Genomic DNA, 8,962 nt, shown 5'->3' on the forward strand with positions numbered 1-8,962 from the left:
TTAGGTGATATTCTATTTTTCATTATCTTAGATAATGCTGTAATGAGTATCTTTGAACTTTTCCAGTTAAATTAGGATTAATTTCTTAGGCCAGATTATGCAAAGTGAATGTTTTTAAAGCTCATTATACATTTTGCCAAATTAGTTTTAGAAGTTCTTCCATCGGTATGTGTGTCTTTTTCATCTCACCCTTATGAGTGCTGAATCACCTGAGTTAAAAAGATATTAATGTGATAGGCAAAAATTGCTTTAATTTAGTTGTCCTTGATTTCTAGTGAGCTTACAGTTTTCTAGTGCTCATTATTATTTGCTTGTTGGGTGTTCTGTGAATTATTTGCATGTATCTTTTGGCTACTTATCAATTGTAAGCTCACTGGTTTTCATTTTTTACATAATTGATTTGGTAGACTCTTTATGTGTTGAACACTAATCTTTGTTATATGTATTTTGAATTTTTGCCTATTGTTTCCCTTTTGGTTTGGGTTATTTTTTTCTTTTTTTTTTTAAGATTTTATTTATTTATTTGACAGAGAGAGACAGCGAGAGAGGGAACACAAGCAGGGGGAGTGGGAGAGGGAGAAGCAGGCTCCCCGCTGAGCAGGGAGCCCAATGTGGGCCTCGATCTCAGGACCCTGGCATCATGACCTGAGCCCAAGGCAGACGCTTAATGACTGAGCCACCCAGGCGACCCTGGGTTATTTTTTTCTTAACATGCAACATTTTAAACTTGTATATAGTAAAATCATAATTCCTCAACTTTCTTGGCAACTAAAAAAAATTCCAGGTTCAGCTTGGAAATTTACCTTCCTCCCCAAACACTGACCCCCACTAATCAACTGAAGATTTAAATAAGAGTGTAATTAACATTTTTCATAAGAAACAAAAATCTTGGGAAGTTTTTTGGGGAAAATATTTATGAATATTTTATTTTATGGTTACAATGAAACATCCAGAAAAAAGATTTGTGATTTAATTTTTTATTTCCCCAACCGTGGCTGGGTTTCATGATGTTTTACATATAGGAATTATGCCTTACAACGGCAGTTCTTTTTTTTTTTTTAAAGATTTTATTTATCCATCTGAGAGAGAGAGAATGAGAGAGAGCACATGAGAGTGGGGAGGGCCAGAGGGAGAAGTAGACTCCCCGCCGAGCAGGGAGCCCGACGCGGGACTCGATCCAGGGACTCCAGGATCGTGACCTGAGCCGAAGGTGGTCGCTTAACCAACTGAGCCACCCAGGCGCCCACAACGGCAGTTCTTAACCTGGGGCAGTTTTGTCCCCAAGGGACATTTGGTAATGTCTGGAGACATTTTTGATTGTCACAACCTGGAGGGAGTCATGCTGTTGGTGTCTAGTAGGTAGAGCCCAGGGATGCTGCTAAGCATCCTACAGTGCACACAACAAATAATTATCCAGCTCAAAATGTCAGCAGTACTACTGTGGAGAAATCCTGCCACAGAGTTAGTGCTAGTTGAAATGATTATTTCTACTATATGAGTGGAAGAGAAATTTAATGTCAAATAACTTAAAATTCACCATTTCTTTTTCTCTTTTTTATGAGTAGAGAGTCCATTATTTTCCACTTTGTTTTCCTCAGGAATTTTAATAACTTCCTTTACTCCCCTTCAGGAAATTGTCCAATATAGGGAAGGGTATGTGTATACGGGGATGGTGGTTGACCCTCCTTTCTCTGTTAATTTTCCTGCAGTGGGGACCAGATTGTGGACCAGTTCTGGGCCATGTGTGATCTCTGCTTTCCCTCTTTCCATCCCTTTCTTGTTTGGAGTGGATAACCTGGAAAGCAAGATATTAAAAACTGTGGGTATGATCTGTTTGCATGAAACTGAGAGACACGCCATTGCATCTGTGGAGTGCTAGTACTTCCAAGCTGCCTCAAGTCTGTTTGAATGAAGGGAAAGGGGTGAGAAAGGTTTGTCTCAGTCAGGTTCCTTGAGGGGAAACCTACATTCACATTTGGGAGAGTCCATGCCAATACAAGACCCGGAAATAGGAATGAAATAAATAGTTAATAGTAAATAGAAATAGAAATGAGGAGTTAAATGAAAGCAGAATTGTAGTACAGAAGTTGTTACAAGCTGCATCTAGGCTAACTCTTCACTCAGAAAACAGGGCAGCAGCCTTTATTTAAGTATATTTCTACTACACACGAGGCTCATTCAGATTATGTAAAAACCAACCATCTAGCCACCAAACAAGCAAGCAAACAAAACAAGTTCCTTTTGCAATTAAATCTTGAGAAAAATTTAAATAAATTTAAATAAAATAAAATTGAATTCTCTGTTGTCAGACATCCAGAGTCTTTGATCCGACAGTCTGCACTGGGAACCCAGATGAGGGGCTGAGAGACTCCTGCCTTCTACACTGATCTTACTTGAGAGCCGTTGTGTTCCACGGAGTGTCTTACTGAGCTGGTGTTGCACTGGTGTTTTCATCCACAGTTGCAGATTTGAATAAAAATGGCTGTGTGGGTGGGACTTAAAATTCCCAGGCTCTGCACCTTGCAACTCTGTGTAGTCAGGGGTGAGAAGCCCTACATTAATGTAACAGGCTTTGCGAAGAGCCAACGGAGACTATGTAGAACAGTGTCTCCAAACCTGTCAGGGCCTGAGGATCATTTGAGTGCTCATTAAACATTTATTCCCATGTCTCCCTCTTGGAGATTCTAATTCAGTGGGTGGGTTCTTGAATATATATGTTCAGCAAGCTCTTTGAGTGATGCTGATGCTCAGGCAAGTCTGAGGAACAACCTGCTGTGCTGCAGTCTTCAGTGGTGATGCCTTTAAGGCAAAGGGAGTGTGGCTGGTGGGCGGGGAGCTGTCCAACGTCGTACTCTACAGTCTTGCCTTTAGTACTTTTAAGGTCTATTTTTGGTCCCTCGCATGCCTACAGATATATATATATATATATATATATATATATATATATATATATATATATCTGTGTGTGTGTGTGTGTGTATATATATATTTTTACACAAATGAATGGATTTTTCCATAAAGGATTTCTGAGTGTTCAGCAGTCCTTCCTTCCTTTCAGTACCCCCCAGGAGATTACTGGTTTCAAAGAAGTTTTGGAAATAAAATAGATGGCTAGTCGTGAGTAGGAAAGGCAAATGAGTGAGGAGGGGGAAGAGAAAGAGGAAAAAATAGAGAAAGAGAGAGAAAGATCTCAAAGTGCAATAAGGAGTGAAAACTTGATCGTACAACAAAGACCTGACTTGAGATAGAGCCTTTCATATTTGCCAAAGTCAGAAACCATACTCGGTGGCTAGTAAATCTTCAGAGTCTAGGGGTGAACTTCAAATTGGGCAGATCTTGAGGTAGTTATTATACTGATGCTAAACTATTGCATTAATCCTGTTTATACTTTTTTATCTGATTTCCTTCTAGACTTCTAAAGCCCAAGTTGGCAACTATTTTAAGAAGAGGTCAAACAAGGAGGCTGAAGCTGCAAAAGATTGTTGCTGTTTTGCTTAAAGCTACTAGTTATCAGCTAAATGGTAGGTTCGACCTTAAGTGAAGTTAAGAGTCAGGAAATACTTATTATCTGGGCAACTCCCTTTAAGGAACAAAAGCTCTCTTCTTCTTATATGGGGATCAAGAACTTGCTTACCCTGTAAGGTTTGACTGAAAAAGGATCTCCAAATGGGTCTTCTAGATAGGAAATTCTGACAAATGTTCATCAGGCCATTACTCCACAAACTCTTGTGCCTGATTCTCTGCTAGGCAGAACACAACAATGAAAGTTTGGTTACTTCCCTGGAGATACAGTATAACACGGGTGTCCCAGACTTGTCTATTATTTAAGACTGTGCCCCCAGGTAAATATAGCTAAATCCTGTACCATGACACCCCACTGGTCTTGAGTAAGCTGATTAGACCTGAATCAAGGGCACTAACCCACCAAGATACATGTAGCACAGAAACACAAGACGAGAAGGACCAATCACATTCGTCCTTGAGGAACTTGGAATCAGGAAGCTGAGAGATGACACCTGTTGGCACCAGAGATGGAAGACGAAAAGTGATGTTGAGAGCTAGGTCACGTGGTGCAAGCTGGGATGGGCTTGTGGGTTGAGCCGAGGTAGGGGAAGCTGGCTGGGAAAGAGAGAGAGAGAGAATGAGAATGGGGAGGGATGAGCAGAGAGGAGCATAAGGGTTTTGACTTTAGGATCTCTGAGCAGGAGATAGAAAGGAAAGCTTCAATTTCTGATGGCTTTTATGTTCCAGTTCCTATGAAGCTCACCTTCTCAGATGCCTGTGAGGCCCCTTGCATCCTTGCAATAATCCCATTCAGTTTGGTCTGGCTTCAGGGCATCTCTACTCTTTGCAGAGAAAGTGCAATGGCCAAGCAGAAAACAGGCAGTTGCCAACTTGTGCGAAGTGCTGGGATGGGGTAAGTACTGCATGCTGTAGGAGGATCTGGGGAACACCCAGTCAGGATTGGGGGAGGCAGGGAAAGATTCCTGGAGGAAATGATATCTAAAATGAGAACAGAAGGACGAGGAAGAGTTAGCTGGGCAAACGAGGTTGGAAAGAATTAGGGAACAGCAGAGGCAAAGGTCTGGTGAGTGTCTGGAAACAGGACACTCTCAAGGAACCTGAAAACATTTAGAATGATAACAGAGATGATGAGAATTAAAATTGATGAGATTAGAGAGAGAGACAACGAAAGCCCTCGTAAATCATGTGAAGAAGTTGGGAATTTTTTCCTAGGGCAAAAGGAGAAATATGTAAGGATGTTAAATAGAGGACTTCAATAATATGATTTACTTTTAGGAAGGAACATTCTGGCTGCAGTGGGGAGAGACTAGGTTGGAAGCAGGAAGACCAGGTGGGAGGGTGTCCTAGCTATCTGGAGGCTAGCTGGGAAGCAGAGCTATCAGAGCCTGGTCATTGTGGAGAGTTGGGGATAGGGGTGACACGTGTGTTAAGAATGAACTCCAGGGGGCGCCTGGGTGGCTCAGTTGGTTAAGCGACTGCCTTCAGCTCAGGTCATGATCCTGGAGTCCCAGGATGGAGACCTGCATTGGGCTCCCTGCTCAGCATTGGGCTCCCTGCTCCCTGCTCTCTCTCATCCTCTCTCTCTCACAAATAAATAAATAAAATACTAAAAAAAAAAAAAAAAGAAAAAGAAAAAGAAAAAGAAAAAAGAATGAACTCCAGGTTTCCAACTTGGGGTATTTTCACTGAGATAGGTCTACAGCAAGGTGATTTAGCAAGGTGCTACTAGAGAAAGTAGTTTTATTGGAGTGATGGGCTCAAGAAGCAGGAATATAGAGGGGTGAGGTATGAAGGGAAGGGAGGGAGGAGGAGGACAGTGAACTAGAGGGGAAGTTTGGCTAAGAAGGAAGAGGGATGGAGCCGGGGTGGGGAGAGGGGATGGCTGGGCTTCCAGAGAGAATCGGAGATGTGCTAGTAAAAACTTCAGGAGCCTAGTCCTCAGGGTGCTCATAGCATTGGGTCTGTGAAATGGTGGTACAAAGATATAAGTTCCATGCCAGTCCGTAGGAAGAGCTAGGAACTCAGTTTCCTGGAGGGGGACACTGAGTTGGGGCTAAGAATTAGTGAAATTTTGTTAGATGGGGAAGGGGTAGGAAAGGGGAAGATGGAGTACAAAAGGATTTTGAAGAGGGAAGAGTGTGGGCCTTGCTGTAGTGACTTGGTGCACCTGGAGTCTGGGATGCAAGGAAGCCAGGGAAGACAAGTCATTCCAAACATCTATATTCACGGTCACGTCTGCAAGGATTTTAGCAAATGTAAAAAACAGCCAATTTACTGAAAAGTGACCTAAGAGGACTCACAACAATGCGGGCTTTTATGAATATGAGAGTGGTTTTCCCTTAATATTTGATCTGTTCTGGATCTCAAGGAAAGATAGCTGTATATTCAACATACTTTTCTCCTCACTCGCCCACCTGTACCCCGTCTCTGCGCTCACAGCCTGTGGGTGGAAACCCAGTGCCCAAGCTCATATATAACTTCTTGGGCTTGATGCTATGCTGATTTATTATTTAGGTTGGTACCTAATGCTTTGCATAGAACCTTGCCCTCTCACCATCGTCGAAAAGTGGATTTTTTTTTTTCTGAGGCTGTAGCCAATTTACAGTAATTAATGTGCTAAGGACAGCAGCTGTAGCAGTCATTAATTCCTTAATCTTGGAGAAGAGAGAAATGGATTAGTTAGAGATAAATATAGCTTATGGCATTTTCTCCTGAGAACAAACCCTTTAAAAACAGTGTGTTTCTGCTGTAGTGTGTGTGTGTGTGTGTGTGTGCGCGCGCGTGCCCGTGCGCAGAGGGGGTGGGGCGGGTGGTAGGACAATGAGAAGCCCTTTTCCTTTCCTTGGGGAATTATTCTTGCAAGAAGGAAGGGATGGGGGTGAGGTGAGATGGAGGTTCATTTAAAATGAGACAAAAGGCTGACCCCGGACACCACGGAGGCTTTTTGTCTTCACTCCCAGGACCCTGAGCCCTCTGGGTGAAGATTCGCTATTTGAGCTTATGTGTGCACGTGTCGTCAAATCTCTGCTTAGGAAGCCAAGCTGGGGGAGGAGGGAGGAGAACAACCAACAAGATTCTGTTCTGTGGAGTGAGCCATTTGTTTTAAAATGAGATGAGAGGTGGCTCAAAGATGTTAATGGAAATCTTTGCAAACACAAACTTAAAGTTTCTTCAATCCGAAGAGTCATTCAGCCATAAATATGTGTGGGTTATTTAGATGCTTCCAAAGGTTACTCGAAAATTGCCTATTTTTCCACAAAGAAGTGAGCTGTTTATTGCTTCAAAAACGTGCCTCAGAGTGAATGCTTTTCTTCTTCCGAGGAGGAAAAAAAATGCTGAAATACATGCAGTGCTGGGAAAGGTTGGCTGGAGAGCAGAGAGGTGTCTGGGGCCGGGGCTTTAGTGTGGCTGCAGAGGGAGAAGAAAGAGCAGGCGACGTGGATCCGCATGCGGTTTTAGCAAGTGCTGGTCTCTTAGCAGGTCAGATGAAAGGTCGCGGTGAGGCAGGCTGTGGGGCAGGGAAGGGGCCTTTGTGGGGGACTTAGTTTCTGGCACAGAGACCGCTGGGGGCTGCAGACTAATGCCTCCCTGCACACTTCGGGGCCAGCAGAGGAGAGCAGAGGAGAGCTTGGCTAAGCTCTTGATGGCATCTCATTACTCCATGGCTAGCCCTATTGCCTGCTCACAAAATAACAGTGCCCAGTGTGTATTCTTTGGGGGACCCAATCATAGAGAATATTTGCTGACCATAGGTAGATTTGCACTAGATCCCAATAAAGTGAAGGCTGATATTTTGTAGTTCAGATACATCTTTTGTGCACTGCTGGTATGACCTAACCTGGGATTGCATCGAAAATCAGGGTTGAGATCAGGGCCTTAAATGTGATTGGAATTCCTGTAGTGGTCCGTAGGGGAATGTGGAGGGTCACCTTTTCATGAGATCCTTTTCATGGGGACATTGAAAAGAGGCTGAGAGACGACATCGGTTGAGGCTCTACTCTATGCAGTGCTGTGCTAGGAATTTTTCATGCAGTATTTTAATTTAACCTCAAAATAACCCTGAAAGGTATTTCCTCATTTTCACACATGAGTGAAGTTATTTGCACAAGGTTGAGAGAGAGAGAGATGCACACACACAAGAGTGTTGAACTCCTCATGCTGCCCTACACTGCTGGGTTCACTGGGCCTCTTCAAGCCCCTAGGTAAACGTGGCTGAGCGTCCCAGTTCCCCACAATAGCCTTGAACTGGAAAAGTCAGTTGGAGTCATCTGGGTAAAGGCCACCTGCCATTTTGGTAATGCATCCAAGGCTTTACAACTGTGCACACGGCCCTTCCTCCACCCTCTGCCAGGGTTTCCCAGCAGGCTGCGGAAAGCATGGTCCACACTGCGGATCAAGAAGATGGGGTTTTCCTTCTCCTTTCCCAAAGCCCTGAGGACCGAGACCAAATGGAATCACGTAGTGTTATTATTTGTACACTAACTGAAAAATTTATGACTCTTGTAAAAATATAGACGATTTATGTTGTCTGCTGAGAACTGAAGATAAGAAATAAGCCAAGTTATTGGCAACATTTCCCATGGGTTCCACTTGAGCGAGAACGAATCATTCATTGGATGTTCATGGCAACCACCACCACCAACCTTGCTGCTTTTAGAAATGGAAAAAAAAAGTTTGTTATACTGCCGCTGCAGGAAATAATAAAGCAAATTAATTTTGAATTCACACAGTGCCCAGCGTTCTCCTTTGGTATGGCTTAGATTCGTGAGTCTGTTTGAGGACAGGCCCTTCTAACTTGTTCACGCTGATGTTTTGAACCTCTTGGAGGATACTCCTGCTTAGTCAGGCTAATTTCAGGTCCTGTGTTTTAACTTTTTTTTTTTTTTTTTTTGGCTTCAAAGCTTGACTCAACTTGCAGGGGCTTTATGTAGAGTAGTTTGTTTACAACCCCATTTAATAAAGCTGGCTATAAATTTGGCCCATTTTCACCTTGTCAACGGGCAGTAGAAGGGTTTCATTGGAATTCAGTTTTGATCGTTAAAATGGATAGAAGATAAACTGCTTAGCAGCTCCTCACAACCACATAAATTGGATGTCCAACAGTGCAAAACTCCAAAATGCATCTTTTAAACCTGTGAAAAGAAGCATTAGAGGCAGAATTTAGAATTTGTTTCAAGCGAGTTGACAGTAATCCCAGACACAAGGGAGTGTCCTAGGTACTATTTATTTCTTTGAAAATTGATATGTTATGGCTAAAACCAGCCAATAGCTCTGGAAAGAAAAGCTAACACATTTATGAATTATCCTTGAGTTTTTGTGCTTCAATTTAAAATTGTTAAAGTTACGCTTGACTCCACCACGAGAGTTTTGACTGCCTTTGGCTACCTGGTAAAAATTCAATAAAGTAGGGGCTCCTGGGGGGCTCATCTGGTTAAGC

General features: G+C 42.9%; 1 long non-coding RNA gene across 1 annotated transcript; it reads left to right on the top strand.

Annotated features, from left to right (window-relative positions):
* Positions 1–1,549: 1,549 nt before the first annotated feature.
* Positions 1,550–4,522, top strand: LOC118022458. Its single transcript, XR_004682496.1, has 3 exons — positions 1,550–1,931; positions 3,412–3,521; positions 4,252–4,522. It is a non-coding gene; the product is annotated as an uncharacterized LOC118022458 (long non-coding RNA).
* Positions 4,523–8,962: the final 4,440 nt, after the last annotated feature.

Source organism: Mirounga leonina, unplaced genomic scaffold, assembly GCF_011800145.1.
Source record: "Mirounga leonina isolate KUSES-001 unplaced genomic scaffold, KU_Mleo_1.0 Mir_176, whole genome shotgun sequence".
NCBI classification, from domain to species: Eukaryota; Metazoa; Chordata; class Mammalia; order Carnivora; family Phocidae; genus Mirounga; species Mirounga leonina.